We start from the raw sequence: 20,949 nt of genomic DNA on the forward strand, positions 1-20,949 counted from the left end.
TTCTCTTTCTTTCTTTCTTTCTCTTTCTTTCTTTCTTTCTTTCTTTCATCCCTCTCTCTCCCTTTCTTTCTTTCTCTTTCTTTCTTTCTTTCAACAGTCTCACTCTGTCACCTGGGCTGGAGTGCAGTGGCATGATCTCAGCTCACTGCAAACTCTTCCTCCTGGGTTCAAGCGATTCTCCTGCCTTAGCCTCCCAGGTAGCTGGGATTACAGGCACCCACCACTACGCCCAGCTAATTTTTTGTGGTTTTAGTAGAGACAGGAGTTCACCATGTTGGCCAGTCTGGTCTTGAGCTCCTGACCTCATGATCCACCCTCCTCGGCATCCCAAAGTGCTGGGATTACAGACATGAGCCACCGTGCATACCCAGTGTTTTTTTTTTTGTTTTGTTTTGTTTTTAAGTAGAGATGGGGTTTGCCATGTTAGCCACGCTGGTCTTGAACTCCTGGCCTCAAGCAATGCATCCGCCTCAACCTCCCAAAGTGCTGGGACTACAGTGTTTTTCTTTCTCAATGATGCAATACATAGTCATAAATATTCTCTGGAATCCTCTCATTTTCCTAATTAAAAGAAGAAACTTTTAAGAAACCGAAAGACAGAAACCTGCTGGATCAATCTTCCCATATGAGTAGCACATCAAACTCATTTATGAAAAAGGAAGAATCACAAAGTTTCAGTTTGTTACAACAATATAAAAAGTAGGAGAGAAAGAAGCACAGATAAACCAGTACAGATAGGAAACACGAAATAAGATTATAGAAATGAATCCAAATTTCAGTAATCATCATAAATGTAAATGGATCAAATAGGCCTTTAAAAGTACAAAAAGAGTTCGAGTTTTAAGTATTAGAAATCCAGATAAATACTTTTTATAAGCGGCTTGCTAAACTGTAAGGATCCAGAATGACAGAAAGCATAAGTATATAAAAAACAGAGGCTGGGCACAGTGGCTCACATCTGTAATCCCAGTGCTTTGTGGTGCTGGGAGTTGAAGACAAGTCCTGGCAGCATAGTAAGACCCCATCTCTACAAAAAACACAAAAGTTAGCCAGGTGTGGTGGTATGTGCCTATGGTCCCGGCTACGGGGGAGGCTGAGATGGGAGACCTGCTTGAGCCCAGGAGTTTGAGGCTTCGGTGAACTGTGAGCACCACTGCACTCCTGCCTGGGTGACAGAGCAAGACCCTGTCTGAAAAAGGGTAATAATAATAATGATTTTTTTTTTAATTAGCTGGTCATAGTGGCATGCACCCATAGTCCCAGCTACTTGGGAGCCTGAGGCCAAAGGAGCGTTTGAGCCCAAGGAGTTCGAGGCTGCAGTGAGTCAAATGCCACTGCACCCCAGCCTGGGTACAGAACAAGACTCTGAAAGAAAGTAAAAATAAAATATATCTGGCAAACATCCAACCCTTCAAAAAAGCTAATGTGGTTATTATTAACATGAGACAAATGAGTTTAAGACAAAAAGCATTTTCAGGGATGAAATGAGTTACTACATTTGCTAAAAATTTCATTGGAGAGTTATAACAACTCTAAACTTACGTGTCCTTAATAACGTATCTTCAAAGTATGTAATCCAAAAATTGATCAAACTTTATGTTTCAAATTGAAAACATACACGGTGATGAGGATAAATAATTGAGGAAGATAGACAAGAAGAAACATATGTTGGGGGTTTACTATTTGCCAAGACTGTGCCAAATGCTAGGGAAACAAGGATGGGGAGACATAGCTTCTGCCCCCATAAAACTTCCATATGGAAATAATGTATAATGTGATAAAGGTTATAACAGTGGGATATACACTCTTATAATGAATGATGGAAGACAGAAGGAAGTTACTGTCTCAATCAGAAGAGGAGGAGCTAAAGGAAAACTCGCAGAGAAGTCTTCTGAAATCATCTTAAAAGATGAGTAAGAGTTCACCAGATAGACAAAGGGCAGAGGGGAGGGGACCAGGGAGCAGAACATGCCAGACAGAGGAAACAACACACCAAAAGCCAGAAAGGTAAGAAAGCACAGCATGTTCAGAGGTCTACAGCATTGGATAAAAGCACTGAGAAAGAAAAAAACATTTTTACTGGTAATGATTTCACATGCATGAAGCCTTAATTTCAGTGACACTTACACATACCAGAAAGAAGAACTGGACAAGCTTCCTCTTCAGCCTAAAAGTCACTAGAAAAATATTACGAATCACATGGGGGATGGGAGGAGCTTAGAAAGCTACCAGTTTGATTTTCCTTGGCAAATCCTGCAGTGCAGATTTGCTAAGCTCCAGTGTAATGTACTCTGGTGATGTCATTTTAGCCTCGGATGATTGCACATCCCAAACAATCATGTGACTAATACCCTTTGGCTGTCACCAAAAGGTCTAAACAATACCAGCAGCATGCTCAGCCTCAGCGTGATAGCAAGCTGCCTTAGTTCCTCACTTTCATAATTACAATCTGACTTGTTAATGTAATAAACAGGAGGTGGAAAAGGAGAAAGAAAAACAAGTGTGGATACTGTTTCATAGTAGTGCTATGACCTAACGCATCCATTTGATTTCAGTTGGCAAGGGAAGCAGAAGATCCAGTTTGACAAAAGAAATCAAGAATGGTTACACAGCAGGCTGAGCTGGGAGAGTCCTTTATATATTGTCAGTCTCTACCATGGCAGGTAATTCCCTCAGTTGTGAACAAAACATCTTCCAGAGTAGCCAAAACGTTTTAGGAAATAATGTGCACTTTTTTTTTTCTTTTTCTTTCCCCTTCGATAACTAGTCCAGCAGAATAATGTGCAATTTAGAAGGGACTGTTTTTTTTTTTTTCTTTCTTTTAGATAAAACTGTGCCCCTTGATTTTGGGTCTCATTGATGTTGATTCTTTTAACTAAGCAATTTTCTCATGTGCAGTGGGAATTGACACCTCTCTAACCAATCTTTATTTTGTTGATGAAAACTGGAAGCAGAAGCTAGAAGGATGGGGGGATTGTCCTCTTTTCTCTCTATTTTTTTTTCTTTTTGATGTCCTTTACTTCAAGTTAAGCCTGGTTTTTGCTTTAATCATAGCAGAAAGCATTTTCCACGTCAGGGAAAGTAGAGAACAGGCTGTAAACCCTGTCCCCTGCTTGCTCTCCAGCTCCCCATTTTTGTCCTTTGCCCTGCGGCAATGTCTTTTCCCCTCTTGTTTGCTTCTCCTTTCTTTATTCATTTCTCAGTTCTTCTCTGGCCTCACTCAAAATGGCAGAAATTATGCAACCTAGTACTTTTCACAGAAGCTCCTTAAGCATAGTAATTCATCAAGGATTCATCAAGTGCCTGCCATGCACTGACACTGTTCTAGATGCCGAGAATACTACCATGAATGAAACAGACAGAAATCCCAGCTGTCACTGAGCTTTGTCTGAGGGCCACTGGGGAAGGCCTCTCGAAGGAAGTGATAGCTGAGCTGGGATCTGAGTCATGAAGCGGAGTGAGCCTAGGGGAGAACAGCTGCAAGAGTGTTCCAACCAGAGAGACCAGCCCAGCAAAAAGGAGGAGCATCCACCCGGTACATTCCAGGGACAGGAAGGAACGAGGCACAGTGCCTTCAAGGGAAAAGCATCAGTTTGGATGAGGAAGGATGGAGGGTCATGAATACAAAGTAAGAGAAATTATGGCTGGGTGCAGTAGCTCACGCCTGATATAATCCCAGCACTTTGGGAGGCCAAGGCGGGCGAATCACTTGAAGTCAGGAGTTCCGTACCAGCCTGACCAACAGGGTGAAACTTCATCTCTACCAAAAATACAATTAGCTAGACCTGGTGGTACGTGCCTGTACTCCCAGCTATTCGGGAGGCTGAGGCAGGAGAATCACTTGAACTAGGAGGTGGAGGTTGCAGTAAACCAAGATCGCACCACTGCACTCCGGCCTGGGTGACAGAGTGAAACTGTGTCTGAGTGAGAGAGAGAGAGAGAGAAAGAGAGAGAGAGAGAGAGAAAGAAATTAGCTTAGGACGAAAAGAATTTTGTCCACAACAAAGGAAAGATTCCTCTGGATCCACCAGATAGAGGAAGGTTTGAGAGAACAAAGTTCATGGTTGGGTTCCAGGGTCTGAGCAGAAGCAGGAGAGAGAATCTTCTCTTTCTTTAGAGGTGTAAAGAGTGGGAACTGGGGACCAGTAACTCAGAGAGGCAAGGCCAAGTTCAAGAAAGACTGGGGGGACGAATGGACTGATAGTAACACACAGACAGAGACGCACACTTATGCAGTCACGTGTGCATGAAACAATAGCAGGCGACTTTTCGAAGTATGCCGGGTTGAGTGAAATGACCTAAATGTATATTTTGTATACAGTAAGCAGGAAGGCAGAGCCCTGTTTTTACAAACTACATTCTCAACATTTTTAAAAACATTTGTTCCTGGCCAGGTACAGTAGCTCATGCCTGCAATCCCAGCACTTTGGCAGGCTGAGGCAGAAGGATCATTTGAGGTCAGGAGTTCAAGACCAGCCTGGCCAACATAGCCCAAAACCCCCGTGTCTACCAAAAAAAAAAAAAATTCAAAAATTAGCCGGGCATGGTGGCTTATGCCTGTAGTCCCAGCTACTTGGAAGGCTGAGGCAAGAGAATTGCTTAAACCTGGGAGAAGAAGTTTCAGTGAGCTGAGATCACAACACTGCACTCCATCCTGGGGAACAACAGAGTGAGACTCTATCTCAAAAAAATAAAAATAAAAATAAATTGTTCCTTTACAATAAACATGAAAACCACATACCCTTGTTTAAAATGATTTGAAATTTCAAATGAAATAGAGTGACTGATAAAAACATGCAGGAAGTTTCAGAGTATGTTTCTTCAAGTTACTTAAGCCTCCTTCCCCCAGACTTTGGTCTGGAACCTTCTGATCTACGGCTTTCCAGGTGAATCCCAGCTGAGCTGCTTCAACATGGTAAGTGTGGCCAGATCTGCAGAGTAGCCTCAGGCTGGGCTCACTAACTCCAAAGGAAAAAGAAAAAGGCCACAACTTAGTGGGCTGCCAAAGCTGCTGTCTTTTTTTTTTTTTTTTTTTTTTGTGAGACAGGATCTTGCTATATCATCCAGGCTGGAGTGCAATGGCGTGATGTCACTTGCTGCAACCTCCCCCTCCCCAGTTTAAGTGATTCTCCTGCCTCAGCTTCCCTAGTACCTGGGATTACAGGCACCCACCACCATGCCCAGCTAATTTGTGTATTTTTTTTAGTAGAGAAGGGATTTCACCATGTTGATCATGCTGGTCTTGAACTCCTGACCTCAAGTGATCCACCTGCCTTGGCCTCCCAAAGTACTGGGATTATAGGTGTGAGCTACTGTGCCCAGCCCAAAACTATCTTTAAAAATACATCTGTAGGTCTAGCCGAGTGAAGGAGAGGAATGCTGAGATTGAAAAGATAGCTTTGCCTTGCTTCACAGAGCAAAGCTTGGCTTAGTGACTAAAAATTTCTGGGAAAAAGTTTCAGAAAAAGATTTCATATTAAAAACAAAAACAAGAAAAAAAGCTGGACACAGCGGCTCATGCCCATAATCCCAGACCTTTGGGAGGATCACCTTAGGTCAAAAGTTCAGAAACAGCCTGGCCAACATGGTGAAAACCAGTCTTTACTAAAAATACAAAAATCAGTCTGGCATGGAGGCGGGTGTCTGAAATCCCAGCTACATGGGAGGTTGAAACAGGAGAATCACTTGAACCCAGGAGGCAGAGGTTGCAGTGAACTGATATCACACCACTCCACTCCAGCCTGGACGACAAAAGCAAGGCTCCATCTCAAAAAACAAAAATAAAACTCACTAAAGATCAGAACTTTCTGAAAAGTGGAAATAGTTGACACCCAGCACTGCAGGTGAGCTATGCTATAAAGCAGGTACCTGACCTGGGTCTCAGGTCCCTTCTAATGCTTACATTCTATAAGTTAACCTATATCTAAAGACCATGAGCACAGTTTTGAATGAACTTGTTCACAAACATTGTCATTCTTTCTCTTGCTTCAGAAATAGCTAGTTAAAAAGAAGAACTATTGCCGGGCGCGGTGGCTCAAGCCTGTAATCCCAGCACTTTGGGAGGCCGAGGACGGTGGATCACAAGGTCAAGAGATCGAGACCATCCTGGTCAACATGGTGAAACCCCATCTCTACTAAAAATACAAAACATTAGCTGGGCATGGTGGCGCGTGCCTGTAATCTCAGCTACTCAGGAGGTTGAGGCAGGAGAATTGCATGAACCCAGGAGGTGGAGGTTGCGGTGAGCTGAGATCGCGCCATTGCACTCCAGCCTGGGTAACAAGAGTGAAACTCCGTCTCAAAAAAAAAAAAAAAAAAAGAACTATCAACATCACTAGCCAGCAGAGTAATGGAAATCAAAACCACAATGAGGCTGGGCATGGTGGCTCACGCCTGTAATCCAAGCACTTTGGAGGCCAAGGCGGGCGGATCACCTGAGGTCGGGAGTTCAAGACCAGCCTGACCAACATGGTGAAACCCCGTCTTAAAAAAAAAAAAAAAACAGGCAATGAGATACCACTTCCCACTCACCAGGATGGCTATCATAAAGAAGATAGATAACAAGAAGTGTTGATGAGGATATGGAGAAAGCAGAACCCTCATACATGGCTGGCAGGAATGCAAAACGGTATATGTAACCAGTTTGAAAAATAATCTAGCAATTCCTCAAAAAGTTAAATACCTCCCAGCACTTTGGGAGGCTGAGGCGGGAGGATTGTTTGAGCCCAGGAGTTCAAGACCAACCTGGGCAACAAGGCAAGACTCCACCTCTAAACAGAATTTAAAATCTTAGCTGGGTGTAGTGGCACATGCCTGTAGTCTCAGCTACTTGGGAGACGGAGGTGAGAGGACAGCCTGAACCAGGGTGCTTGAGGCTGCAGTGAGTCACAGTCGCACCACTGCACTCTAGTCTGAGCAACAAAGCAGGATCCTGTCTCAAAAAACAAAGAAAGGAAAAAAAGGAAAAAAAAAGAAAGAATAAGTTAGTTAAATATGGAATTATCATATCACTGAGCAATTTCACTCCTATGTATAGAGAGAAATGAAAACATATGTCCACAGAAAAACATGTATATGAATTTTCATATTTGCATTATTTATATTAGCCAAAAAATGGAAACAATTCAAATGTCCATCAACTGATAAATGAATAGACAAAATGTTTATCCATACAGAGGTATATTATTCAGCAATAAAAAGAAATGAAGTACCAATACATGCTACAACATGGTTGAACCTTGAAGACATTATAAGTGAAAGAAGACAGTCACAAAAGACCACATATTGTATGCCAATTATATGAAATGCCCAGAAAAGGTAAATTTATAGAGACAGAAAGTAGATTTGTGGTTACCTAAGGCAGTGGCGAGGGAGAGAGTTTGAGGGGAAGGGGAGAGTAACTGACAGGGTTTCCTTTTGCAATGATGAAAAGGTTCTAAAGTTGATAGTGGTGACGATTGCACAACTCCATGAATATACAAAAAAAAATTGATGTGTATACTTAAAATGGGTAAAGTGTATGGTATGTGGATTATGTCTCAAAAAAACTGTTATGCCCTCCACCCCGCAAAAGAAGAGTTCTGGCATGAAGAACACAAACTGACTGATTGATCCCAAATTAGTTTATTTTATTTATTTACTTTCTTGAGACGGAATCTGACTCTGTCACCCAGGCTGGAGTGCAATGGTGCTATCTCAGCTCACTGCAACCTCCACCTCCCAGGCTCAAGCAATTCTCCTGCCTTAGCCTCCAGAGCAACTGGGACTACAGATTCTCACCACCACACCTGGCTAACTTTGGTATTTTTAGTAGAGATGGGTTTCACCATGTTGGCGAGGCTGGTCTCGAACTCCTGACCTCAAGCAATCTGCCTGCCTTGGCCTCCCAAAGTGCTGAGATTATAGGCATGAGCCACCATGCCCCACCCCAAACCAGTTTAGATTCATGGTGGCATGAATCAAAGTGGAAAAAGGGAGGGGAAGAGGAAAAAAAAGAACTACTCTCACAGCAAAACGAGAAGCAAAATTTCAGCACAACTTCAGTTTGTAATTTGAGAATTAAGGTGGGCATTCTACCATGTAAATATCTGTGCCTGAATTCTGACACAGCGTTTTTTTTAAAGAATGATTTCTCCTAAACTGTAGCACCCAGACAACAGAGACCTCTGACTTGTATTCCACATTTAACAAACACACACAAAGTTGATTAAAAGACATGGGGGTGCCTCTGGCCCTGGGATCCAGCCCTTCATGCTGGTCCGGTGCAACCCATGACCCTAAACATTTCTTCTGAAGATAATATCATTCAGGATTCACAGAAACACTTCTGTATCTCACTTGTTCTATGTCTCCAAAACAAAAAGCTTTTTGGGTTGTGTTGCTGCTGACATTAGGGGAAAAAACAGCTTTGGAAAGGTATGAGTGGCAGAAACTCTTAGTTAAGAAAGAACAAATTAATTAAGTTGTCAAATTTCTCCTCTCAGAGAATGTGAATGCAACAGATTCTTGCGCAACTAAGTATCATTGGCTAGGAATGCTGAGGATCCCTCTTCCAGCTTCTCTGTTTTCCAACTCCGAGTTCTAGAGGCACTTGGGAATTAAGTGGCATTTGCAATGGTTGCACATTGTGCGTTGTGACTGAGGACATTCTTACTACTTTTTTTTTGTTTTTTCCAATCCAAGATCTGGCTCCGTCATCTAGGCTGCAGTACAGTGGCGCAATCTCAGCTCACTACAACCTCCACGTCCCAGTCTCAACCATCCTCCCACCTCAGACTCCCAAGTAGCTGGGATTTCAGGCATGAGCCACCATGCCAGACTAATTTTTGCATTTTTTGTAGAGAAGGGATTTCACCATATTGCCCAGGCTGGTGGCTCATGCCTATAAAGCCAGCACTTTGGGAGGCCTAGGTGAGAGGATAGCTTGAGGCCAGGAATTCAAGGCCAGCCTGGGCAATATAGTGAGACCTCTTAAAAAAAGGTTCAGCTTTATTTAAATGACTTTTATTTAAAATGTTGGTGTCCATAAATTATTTTTTATTTTATCTTCCAATTTGAATAGATACTATAAATATTTTTAAACAATAATTTTCTTGAAGGCATACAAAGTAATTATGATTTTTAAATTTACAATTACTTTAACTTACATTTTGATGAAAATATACTCAAATTTTAAACGCAATTACCTTCATTTTTAACTTACTGCATTATTGTTATCAATTGAACACAAATTACATGAAAATCTTTATTGTAACAACATAGTAGTTTTCCTGAAATAGAGAAAATAAAATAGATGTGATGGCATACATAAATAAAGACATAAATAATGTCTTTTATTAATCATACAAAATGTCACGAGCTCCTCCAAATGTGCAATAATAACTAAAAATCAGTCATCTTTTTTGCTGTCTTTCATGATGCTTTATCAACACCGTAGCTTTGCAAATGTTTTTAATAATGTATGGATTTGTCAAGATTGAAGTATAGAGCACATTTTGTTTAAAATGTTTTGGTTTTCGGCTCGTGCCGTGGCCCACGCCTGTAATCCCCGCACTTTGGGAGACCGAGGCAGGCGGATCACTTGAGGTCAGGAGTTCGAATGCAGCCTGGTGAAACGCTGTTGGCTGGGTGTGGTGGTGGGCACCTGTAATCTCAGCTACTTGGGAGGCTGAGGCAGGAGAATTGCTTGAACGCGGAAGACAGAGGTTACAGTGAGCTGAGATCATACCACTGCACTCCTGATGACAGAGCCTGGGTGACAGAGCAAGACTCTGTCTCAAAAAAAAAAAAAAAGACGCCGGGCGCGGTGGCTCAAGCCTGTAATCCCAGCACTTTGGGAGGCCGAGGCGGGTGGATCACGAGGTCAAGAGATCGAGACCATCCTGGTCAACATGGTGAAACCCCGTCTCTACTAAAAATACAAAAAATCAGCTGGGCATGGTGGCGCGTGCCTGTAATCCCAGCTACTCAGGAGGCTGAGGCAGGAGAATTGCCTGAACCCAGGAGACGGAGGTTGCGGTGAGCCGAGATCGCGCCAAAAAAGAAAACCACATCCCCTCCAGGCAGACATAACGAAAAGGAGGCCCTTTCCTCCCTGCAGAATCAGCCCTGGGCCAGGGAGCCAGGCCCAGCAAGAGAAGCCAGGGTTGGATTTTTATCCCTAGTGGCCCTGCTGGTTGGGCACCTGGCTCAGGGCACAACCTGCAGTCCCATATATGTGGCTCTGACATAGGCAATGGCCTCACATTAGAGTAAGGAAAGTAACCCAACTTCTAGTGGCAGGCACATTGGAGTGGAGATTACAAAATTTCATTTCATATATTCCTAGGTTCCACTGAGATGCCTCTGACCCCCACCCCCAAATCACAGATCAACCACAGCAGCTCTCTTTCACCTACTGTGTAATAGAGGAGTTTTGTTTATGTTTTTGTTTTAGTCGAAGATATTGCATAACTTTTTTTTTTTTTTTTTTTTTTTCTTTTGAGATGGAGTCTGGCTCTGTAGCCCAGGCTGGAGTGCAGTGATGTGATCTTGTCTCACTGCAACCTCCGCCTCCCTGGTCCCGGTTCAAGCAATTCTCCTACCTCAGCCTCCCAAGTAGCTGAGATTACAGGCACAAGCCACCATGCCCAGCTAATTTTTGTATTTTTTAGTAGAGACGGGGTTTCACCATGTTGACCAGTCTGATCTTGAACTCCTGACATTGTGATCTGCCCAACTCAGCCTCCCAAAGTGCTGGGATTACAGACATGAGCCACCAAGCCCAGTCAATATTGTATAGCTTTAAAAATATACATTTATGTGTAACCCCTGATTTAGTCCAGCCACACAGCCATATCATGGTCCCTGGTGGCAATGGAATAAGAGGGACAGCAGTGGGAGCAGGGGAGGGCAGAGGGAGGGAGACTTTTTAGGGACATCCGCAGCCACTGGCTTTTGTCCCCTACTCCAGTGGGTATGCTCCTCTCCTTGACCCCACCAGGAACCATACTTTATAGTTACTTAGAATTTGTCAAGACCTTGGCTGAGGGTCTCTCTGATAAATCCAACTATGCTTTTGTGAAACCTTTCACATGCCAAAGCAGGCAAACAACGGATATTTTTTAACATCCACATTCGAAAACCACTCTGGGTATACTTCACTGTAATATACAGCCAGCAAAGCAACCGTAACATTTCCTCTTTTCCTGACTAAATTTAGAAGCAAACATTTTCAGACTATGAAATTAAATAACAAAGGTCATAGGACAATGAATAATATGCTGTGTGTGGTTAATTATACTTGTTCTAAAAAAAGTCATCCCAGCCTCTCTATAAAAATTGTGTGTGTAGCTATTTCACTTTGAAATGTCATAAGGTTACTCTGTTTCAAAAAGAAAATGGAAAAGCACAAAGATATTTATGTAACCCTGAAAGAAAATATTTCTTAAGCGAATGTAATATTTAATTCCATATTGTTTCCTTTTGTCCTATGGCTGCTTTATAAATTTCAGAGGCACGTTTCTTTGCGCTATTGAAATTAAGGGTTCACAGTATTTTTTGTCTTTTCAGGAAAAATAATCAAAAATTAAATGCAGAAAAGACATGATTGTTTCCCAGCAGCCACTAAAATCTGACAGGCCATTTTAATCATAAGGTAGATAGAATTATGATTTAATCTTTTTCATGATGAGATAATCTGTACTTTTAACTTCAAATAAGATGCTGTTTTTAATCTACCCTTCATACTTCAGACTTCAAAAGTGAAATATATCTGAAATACTTGAATGAAAGTCACTTGCCTACCTATTTTTTATCTCTGCTGTAATTAAAGCAGGGAACTTAATTGCAAGTGAACTCATTCTAATACTCCAATAAGACAAAATAAGCAAGCTGTGTTATTAATAGCAATGACGGAAGTGATCGCTCTGGGCAGTCTGGCAAATGCTTACCTGTGACTGAACTGTTCACCTAAAAAAAGCCACACTGAGGTCAAGTTTACTTTTGCCTTTTTGGGTAATTTGGCCCTACCATGCCCTGAAAGATCAGAGGAGGATTTTTCCTCTGAAGTTTTTCTCCTATTGCCCTGGAATTTACACTCTTGCTTCTTCCAGTAGTGTATGAAACATTACTAAACGCCTACTAAGTGCCAGACACTTTACTAGCTGTTAGGAATTAGAGAAAGAATACGGTCTGCAGTTCAGGAGCTCAGGATAGAGCACTCTACACTATGTGCTATGCTAGAGGCATGCACAAGGCTCCTGATCCAGCCCAGCCTCAGATTCTGAGTCCAGAGCAGGGATGGATTCAGTTTCTTCACCTGGACAATTTCTCTAGGGTTGATCCAAACTCTAAAATGTATATGATTCTAGTTGGCGGCTCATATTATTTCAGATAAGGTGTTTAATATCTACGCTGTATGCAGCTACAGTTACTTCTTTGTTTTGTGTTGTTTGTTTCTTTGTTATTTGTTTGTTGGGAAGGGCTCTCACTGTTGCCCAGGCTGCAGTGCAGGGGCACAGTCTCATCTCACTGCAGCCTCCCCCTCCCGGGTTCAAGAGATTCTTGTGCCTCAGCCTCCCAAGTATCTGGAATTACAGGCACACACACAACCATGACCAGCTAATTTTTTTTATTTTTCGTAGAAATGGGTTTTCACTATGTTGCCCAGGCTGAGTTCAAATGAACTGCCTGCCTCTGCCTTTTGAAGTGCTGAGATTACAGGTGTGAGCCACCACACCTGGCCAGCCATAGTGCTTCTATAATGTTGATGTCAGAGTCTCTTCCTGGCTCCTCTGAGTGTTTTCTTTATGTTATTAACCTACTTAAAATCTCACATTTACATTTTATTTGTTGGGGGGAGGTGGTGGTGTGGGTATTTTGAGAGTGTGATACCCCTTCAATCCACATTTCTTTGATGGAGAATGATTTTATCTTATTCAAGTTACTGATTTGCCACAGATTCAGATTCTAAAAAAATTTACTTGTCTCTGATCCTTTTGAAATGAACACAATAAGTTGGAGACACTCCTCTCTTCTCTTCTAGAAAAGAGAGTACTTCAAGTGCTTCTATCTTGCGATTTATTGGGCAGGTTCTTGCCAGTGAATGAGGCTGATCCCGGCCACAGCCACTTGCTTTGAATCATCCAAGCCCATGGGGTTTGCTGATTCAAAGATCACTCTGTTCTCTATAGCTCTTCTGCTGGCCACTTCTGAATAAGTAGAACCATTCTCCAGCTTGAGTTGTAAAGCCGTTATTTGTTTTGTTTGAAGAGGTTTCAAGAAATTCAAGGCAAAATCAGATGAATTGTAGATCAGTGAATTTCTACTGGGAATTAGGAGGGATAAAATCTTTTTCAAACTACACAAAGCTCCCCACCCCACCCCTGTCCCCATCCCTATCCATAGTAGCATTCAAGAATCACTGCAATAGAGTGAAAACAGGAGTTAGAACCTGGAACCCAGGGTTCCGACTGCTCTGTGATCCTGGTTTACCTTTTCATCGTACATGAATCTGCCCATCAGCATATTTTGAGTTAAAATGAATAAAAATTTAAAGTGATTCAAATTTTTCGAAGAATGAAATATGTAATGGAAAAGCTGTAATAGGAATGATATATTTAGACTGCCTATAAACTTATCAAAAAAAAAAAAAAAAAAACTATAGCTGGGTTCCAGATGATGGAGTTTCTAGTGATGCTCATCCGTTGAGGTACAATTTGGGTATGTTCTCCAAACTCCTAGGCAGGTTTCTTTACCTGGATGAATGGTAGAGAGCTGATAGGGCCCCACAGAGCCAGGCATTTACAAGTTCACAGAAGGGCAAGTGTGTAGCTGGGAGGCCCTTAGGAAATGTCTCAGAGATCTTTTAGATTCCCGGCCAAGAGCACTTTCTTCTTAGATTTCTCTAGGAAGTCTCGTCTTTCATTCAGACTTTATTCAGACCATGCTTGTTCTCCTAAGTGTTCTCCAAGACAGCAGCTCTTGTCCAGCCCTCTTGGGGTCACATGTCTCCTTGGCTGGCCACCCCGCACCATGCCAGTACAAGACATTCTCAGTCCCCAGCTTCTACAGTGCGACCCGTCTACTTTTCATATTTGATTATCTGGCCTCACAGACTGGCAAAGTTAGTGGGCACACTAACTGGAGAGGAATAAGGCAAATTATGAATGTACTGTTTGTTTGTTTGTTTATGAATAAACTAATTAAAGTAGCTAGTCTGTGGTCTCCCCATGAATGAGTGGCCAGCTCAGGACTAGAGCTGGGGTCAGTGAACTACACCCCTCAGACCAAATCTGACCAGGAGCCTGTTTTTGTCCCAGGAGCAAAAAAATGGCTTTTATATTTTCAAAGGGTTGTATGAAAAATAAATAATAGACCAGGCACAGTGGCTCACGCCTGTAATCCCAGCAGTTTGGGAGGCCAAGGTGGGCATATTACTTGAGGCCTGGACTTCAAGACCAGCCTCACCAACGTGGCAAAAATGCATCTGTACTAAAAATACAAAAATTAGCTGGGTGTGGTGGTGCACACCTGTAGTTCCAGCTTCTCTGGAGGCTGAGGCAGGAGAATCACTTACACCTGGGAGGCTGAAGTTGCAGTGAGCTGAGATCACGCCACTGCACTCCAGCCGGGGTGACAGAGAAAGAATTTGTCTCAAAATAATAATTATCATAACAATAATAATTGCTATTATAATAACATTGGGAGGCCGAGGCAAGTGGATCACTTGAGGTCAGGAGTTAGAGATGAGCCTGGCCAATGTGGTGAAACCCCGTCTCTACTACAAATATAAAAAATTAGCTGGGCGTGGTGGCACATGCCTGTAATGTCAGCTACTCAGGAGGATCCTTGAACCCAGGAGGCAGAGGTTGCAGTGCACAGAGATTACACCACCGCACTCCACCCTGGGTGACAGAACAAGATTCTGTCTCCAAAAACAACAACAACAACAATAATAAGCTAACAAATATGTAATAGAGGCTGTACGTGGTCCACAAGCCTAATAGGTTTGTTATGTGGCCCTTTACAGAAAAGTCTGCTGACCCGTGGACTAGAGTGTCCACATCTTACCCGTTGGGGCCTTTTGGGTTCTTGAAGAAGGTGAGTCCACTAGTATCACCCTCCTGACATTTAGTCTTCCCCTCACGCAATGTCATGCGAGTCATACAACTGGAGAACTTGAAGGGGAACTGAGCTTAGATCAGCCCTTAGCAGCAGTGTCTTCTCAGAGTCAACCTACATTTGTGGTATAAATTCTGGTCCACTCTCTGCTGTGTAGTATGGGATCCACACAAGTTGCAAGTCACTCTGCTCTGGAACTTTATCTCATGGGTAAGCTCATCAAGTTCACAGAGACTGCTATATAGCCAGAATTCAAATTCATTCCGTTTTAACCACAAGTGCAGCCAGCTAACAGGTGAGCCTTCACATCAGCAGACCAGTCTTTGCTTCCTATCATCAGGCTTGAGCACACAGGGAGCTATGCGGGGCATTAAATCTGAGTAAGGAGAGGTGGGTAGATGAGTTATCCAAGGATACACTTGCCACAGAGACCTGAGAGCTCAGATCCTTAGGTTGAGGTCCCTTCTCTGTTGAACAGTACTTGAAAGTGTGCTACCCACATCTTGCTTAGGCTGAAGTTTTCCAGGCTGCAGGCGGACAGCTTCTCTGTCTTCCTTCTCTGTTCATCCAGACTTTCTCCATACAACTATTAAATGAACAGACAGTCTGGTGATTGCCTTCCTGGATTACCCCCAGGTCATTGAAATCAGGGGTGCTCCCAAAGTCTTCGGATACACACTGGTTATCTCTCAGTTTACTCTTTCAGTGAGCTTAGCCTAATCTCTGTGTGATTCTGTGCATGTCCACATGTGTGCAAATTTGTGTGCGTGCATGTGTGTGTGGGTGTGTGTGTTTGTGTGTATCCAACTGGTTTAACTCTCAGAAGGCAAATTTATTTCCTATTTTCAGGGTTTTTGGAAGATATTTTATTATTACCCCCTTTGCTACCAACTAGGTATTTTTGAGCTGTTTTGAAAGCAGATCTGTAGTACAACTGTTTTTATTATATCTTGAGACTTAGCTACTTGAATTCAAACACATAAGCAGTTTTTCCTGATTTCCTATTGTAATAACTTGTAAGACTGAGCTCATGATGACAAATATCTAGTAAAGCCTCTCAGGATAACTCATCTGTTTTCATAACCGCTGTGAAATAGTCTTATGTAATCAACTCGACACATTTTAAGATCTCTTGTTTCCAAAGGAGGCGGATAAAAATATTTTGCTGTTAAACAAAATAATAGCCAGTTGGATGCCTCCAACAATCAGCCTCAGATCAGAAACATCCTCCCCAACTGTCCTTCTTTCTTTCCTTTCTTCTCACCTTCCTTCCTTGCTCCCTCTCTCCTTCCCTCCCTCCCTTCCTCCCTCCTCCCCAAATATGTATAGAGCATCTCCCCTGTGGTAGGCATAGTTTTTGGCACTGTAGATATAATAGTGAAATGTAATATAACAAAAGAGCCCTGCCCTACCAGGGCTTACATTCTAGTTGACAGGAGACAGACTATTAAAAAAAAAACAGAAATAATAAAAGTATCAGCAATGGATAAATGCTACGCAAAGAATAAAACTGAAAATTGAATGGTGTAATAGTGATTACTTTAGATGGATCATCAGTGAAGGTCTCTCTGAAGAATAACATTTTAGCTGAGACTTAGGAACAAGAAGAAGCCTATCATGGGAATCTAGGGGTAAAGAACATTACAGCTAGGGCCAGACCTCAGACAAAGACCCAAAAGGAAGAACAGGCTTGGGGAGTCCTGGGAAAAACAAGAAAGCTAATGCGGCCAGAGTGTGGCTGGTGGGCAAGGAGGCCCACACCTATAATTCCAGCACTTTGGGAGGCTGAGGTAGAAGTAACACTTGAGGCCAAGGTTTAAGACAAGTCTGGGCAATACAGGGAGACCTCTGTATCTAAAAAAAATTTAAAAATTAGCCTAGCACGCACCTGTGGTCCCAGCTACTCAGGAAAAAAGAGGATTACTTGAGCCCAGGCAGTCAAAGCTGCAGTGAACTATGATCATGCCACTGCACTCTAATCTGGGCAATAGAGCAAGACCCCTGTCTCAAAAAAAAAAAAAAGCGCAGGATGTGCAATGTATCAGCGGCAAATACCTTTGACAATTTCTTCATTTACAGAGACTGTGGAAATTGTCATTGCCTTACCCTGCCTCTTTTTTTTTTTTTTTGCCCTTACAAAAAAATATATGAGGAAAGTCAGGTGTGTAATATGGGTTAGTTTAGTCTCCACAGCTTTGTCTCTGACAAAGTTCATTTGTGTATTTTTCCAGATTTACCAGGTTGTACCTCATACCAAATCAGATGAGTAGCAAGGTTTTTTTGGGTTTTGTTTTGTTTTTTTAGATGGGGTCTTGCTCTGTCTCCCAGGCTGGAGTGCAATGGTGTATAACCTCAGCTCACTGCAACCTCTGCCTTCTGAGTTCAAGTGATCCTCCTGCCTCAGCCACCCAAGTAGCATGGATTGAAGGCATGAGCCACCACACCCAGCTAATTTTTGTATTTTTAGTAGAGACGGCGTTTCGCCATGTTGGCCAAATGGTCTTGAACTTCTGGCCTCATGCCATCTGCCTGCCTCAGCCTCCCAAAGTGCTGGGATTACAGGCGTGAGCCACCACACTCAGCCAGCCACAAGTGGCATTTGAAAAGAGCAAAAGGGCAAAGATGTTAAAAATGTATCACCATGTCCCTCATTATCTAAGAGGTATTTTCACAGGCATTTGAAAATCACGGGTAGAGGAGGAAGACCCAGGTGAGTGATGTTTTATGAATTGTTTTATTAAACTTGATAAACTTCCCCTTTTGAAGGCATGGAGGTGTCAGGATTCTGGGTCTCAAAATGTGCCTCCAGTTTAGTGATGGGTGTACACTAAGGAAAGCATAAATGAGGTGTCAACATGTGTGCTAGGCCCAAAGATTACAGGTTCATAAAACTCATCGTTCTCCATTTATTTAAAAGAGAACTGGCTCTGGGGAGTTGATCTACATTAATCAGAGTTATAATAGACTGATTAATAAACTACAATTCAATTTATTCATTACCTGTGAATATTACAACTACCAGGCTGAAATTCATGTCTGTTGGTCAGCACATGCTCTGCCTGGTAGGAAAAATCTATTTAAGAAACTAATTTAAAGTCAGAAGGTTAAATGTTATATATGGAAGCTGAACAAATCAAGTTGGATGTTTTGAAAGGCTATTTTCCTTAAGCATTGGAAGCCTGATGTAGCCTTTTTTCACTACAAGGACATACAGTCCTAGCTAGGCCAATGAACGGCTACTTGGCTGGACAGAAAAGGTCAATGCTGGAGAAACACTGAAAAATTTCGACTCTCAGCCTCTCCTTTTCCCAGGTCTAGGCCCCTACTTCCTAGAGAGTGGTCTAATGGCCTCCTGCAGTTGATTTGCCTTGGGGATTTATTTTATTTTTATTTCTGTTTATTTTTTTTTCTTAAAGAAGGAGTCTTGTTTTGTCACTCAGACTGGAGTACAGTGGTACAATCATAGCTCACTGCTACCTCAAACTCATGGACTCAAGCAATCCTCCCACTTCAGCCTCCCAGGGAACTGGCACTACAGGTTTGTACCATTGCACTCAGCTAATTTTTAAACATTTTGTAGACACAGGGTCTCACCGTGTTATCCAGGCTGGTCTCAAATTCCTGGCCTCAAGTGATCCTCCCACCTTAGCCTCCCAAAGTTCTGGGATTATAGGCGTGAGCCACCACACCTGGTCCCAGGGATTTATTTTTATTTTTATTTTTTTTATTTTTATTTTTGGAGACAGAATCTCACTCTGTCTCCCAAGCTGGAGTGCAGTGGCATGATCACAGCTCACTGCAGTCTCAGCCTCCCAGGCTCAAGCAACCCTCCTGCATCAGCCTCCTGAGTGGCTGAGACTAGGCATGTGCCACCATGCTCAGCTAATTTTTTAATTTTTTTGGAGACACGGTTTCCCTATATTGCCCAGGCTGCCAGGGATTTATTTAAAAATGCATTTCTTCTTTTTTTTTTTTTTGAGACAAAGTCTCACTCTGTCACCAGGCCAGAGGACAGTGGCACAATCTTGGCTCACTGTAACCTCCAACTCCTTTTCAAGCAAGTCTCCTGCCTCAGCCTCCCAAGCAGCTGGGACTACAGGCATGCGCCATCAAGCCCATTTTTGTATTTTTAGTAGAGACAGGGTTTCATCATGTTGACCAAGATGGTCTCGATCTCCTGACCTCATGATCCGCCCACCCTGGCCTCCCAAAGTGCTGGGATTACAAGTGTGAGCCACCACACCCGGCCAAAATGCATTTTTCTATACCTCATCCCACACTTCTAAATCAGAATTTCTGGTCTTGAGCTAAGATACGAGTTTTAACTAGCTTTCTGGAGAAGTGTAATGCACACTAATGTTTTGAAAACCACTGCTAGCTGGTAAGCTGTATAACCGTAAGCAAGTTAGTTACTTAACTTCTCGAAGTCTCAGTTTCTTTGTTTGTAAAATAAGGATAATAGGTTCTATCTTCTAGGGTTATTGGTGGCATCAAATGAGTCAAGATATGTAAAGCTCTTAGAACAGTATCTAGCGCCTAGTGAGCCTTCAACACATGATGGCTGTTACTATTTTCACCATTAGCATCAATTTTTTTTTTTGAGATGGAGTCTCATTCTGTAGCCCAGGCTGGAGTACAGTGGCACCATCTCAGCTCACTGCAATCTCTGCCTTCCCAGTTCAAACGATTCTCCTACCTCAACTTCCCAAATAGCTGGAACTAGAGGCGTGCACCGCTCTGCCTGGCTAATTTTTGTATTTTTAGTAGAGATGGGGTTTCACCATGTTGACCAGGCTGGTCTCAAACTGCTGACCTCAGATGATTCACCCACCTCGGCCTCCCAAAGTGCTGGGATTATAGGCATGAGCCACCATGCCTGGTCCATCATTTTGATTATCATTATTCAGCCCACTACATTTTTGTTTGCTCATAGACTTTAATTTTTTTAAATCAAGCAAAGCCAAATGCATTAGTTACTACATAAAGAGAGATCACACCCTTGACAGAGTCTCAGTGCCATCTCCCAGATTGTTTTTTATTGACAATATTTCAGAATTTCTGCTTCTCAGGAATGGAAAAGATAGTATCCTAAGCCATCTCCAAATTATGAAACAGGATGGATTTATCTTAGATTTCTAGTCCAGACATTGTGGCTCATACTTGTAATCCCGGTGCTGTGGAAGGGTGAGGCAGAAGGACCACTTAAGTCAGGGGTTTGAGACCAGCCTGGGCAACACAGCAAGACCTCATCTGTCCAAAATATTTTTAAAAACCAGATGTGGTTCATGTGCCTATAGTCCTAACTACTTGGGAGGCTGAGGTAAGAGGCTCTCCTCAGCCCAGGAATTCAAGCCTGGAGTGAGCTATGATCACACCGTTGTATTCCAGCCTGAGCAACAAAGTGAGACCCTGTCTCTAAAGGAAAAAATAAATAAAAGTTTCTAATGGTATTCATAGTGTTTGGCTTAAAGCTGACATTTGATCTCAGAGGTTGGCACATTTTTTCTCTATCTTGAAAGTTGCTTTGCATCTTAGTTGTGGGCTAAAGTTTCTTTATTTGCTGACAGTAGCAACAAACCAATTGGTTTAGTGTCATTCCCCCCAAATGCCACTTGTTATAAATCACTTCATATTTATACCTTCCTTTTAAAAAATGAACAAAATGGTCTGGCTCAGTGGCTTATGCCTATAATCCCAACACTTTGAGAGGCCAAGGTGGGTGAATCACCTGAGGTCAGGAGGCGAGATCAGCCTGGGCAACATGGTGAAACCCTGTCTACTAAAAAAAAAAAAAAAAAAAAATAGCTGGGTGTGGTGGCACATGCCTGTAATCCTGTAATCCTGGCT

At 42.5% G+C, this 20,949-nt stretch overlaps 1 long non-coding RNA gene across 1 annotated transcript in view; it reads right to left on the reverse strand.

Annotated features, from left to right (window-relative positions):
* LOC116566811 overlaps positions 1-2,291 on the reverse strand; it is a 7,090-nt gene extending 4,799 nt beyond the window's left edge. Inside the window, exon 1 of the long non-coding RNA XR_004276018.1 lies at positions 2,134-2,291. This is a non-coding gene — a long non-coding RNA (uncharacterized LOC116566811). The remainder of the gene's footprint in view (positions 1-2,133) is intronic.
* Between the last annotated feature and the right edge of the window lie 18,658 nt (positions 2,292-20,949).

This window comes from Sapajus apella, unplaced genomic scaffold, assembly GCF_009761245.1.
Source record: "Sapajus apella isolate SASKATOON/1434 unplaced genomic scaffold, GSC_monkey_1.0 scaffold44, whole genome shotgun sequence".
In the NCBI taxonomy this organism is placed as follows: Eukaryota; Metazoa; Chordata; class Mammalia; order Primates; family Cebidae; genus Sapajus; species Sapajus apella.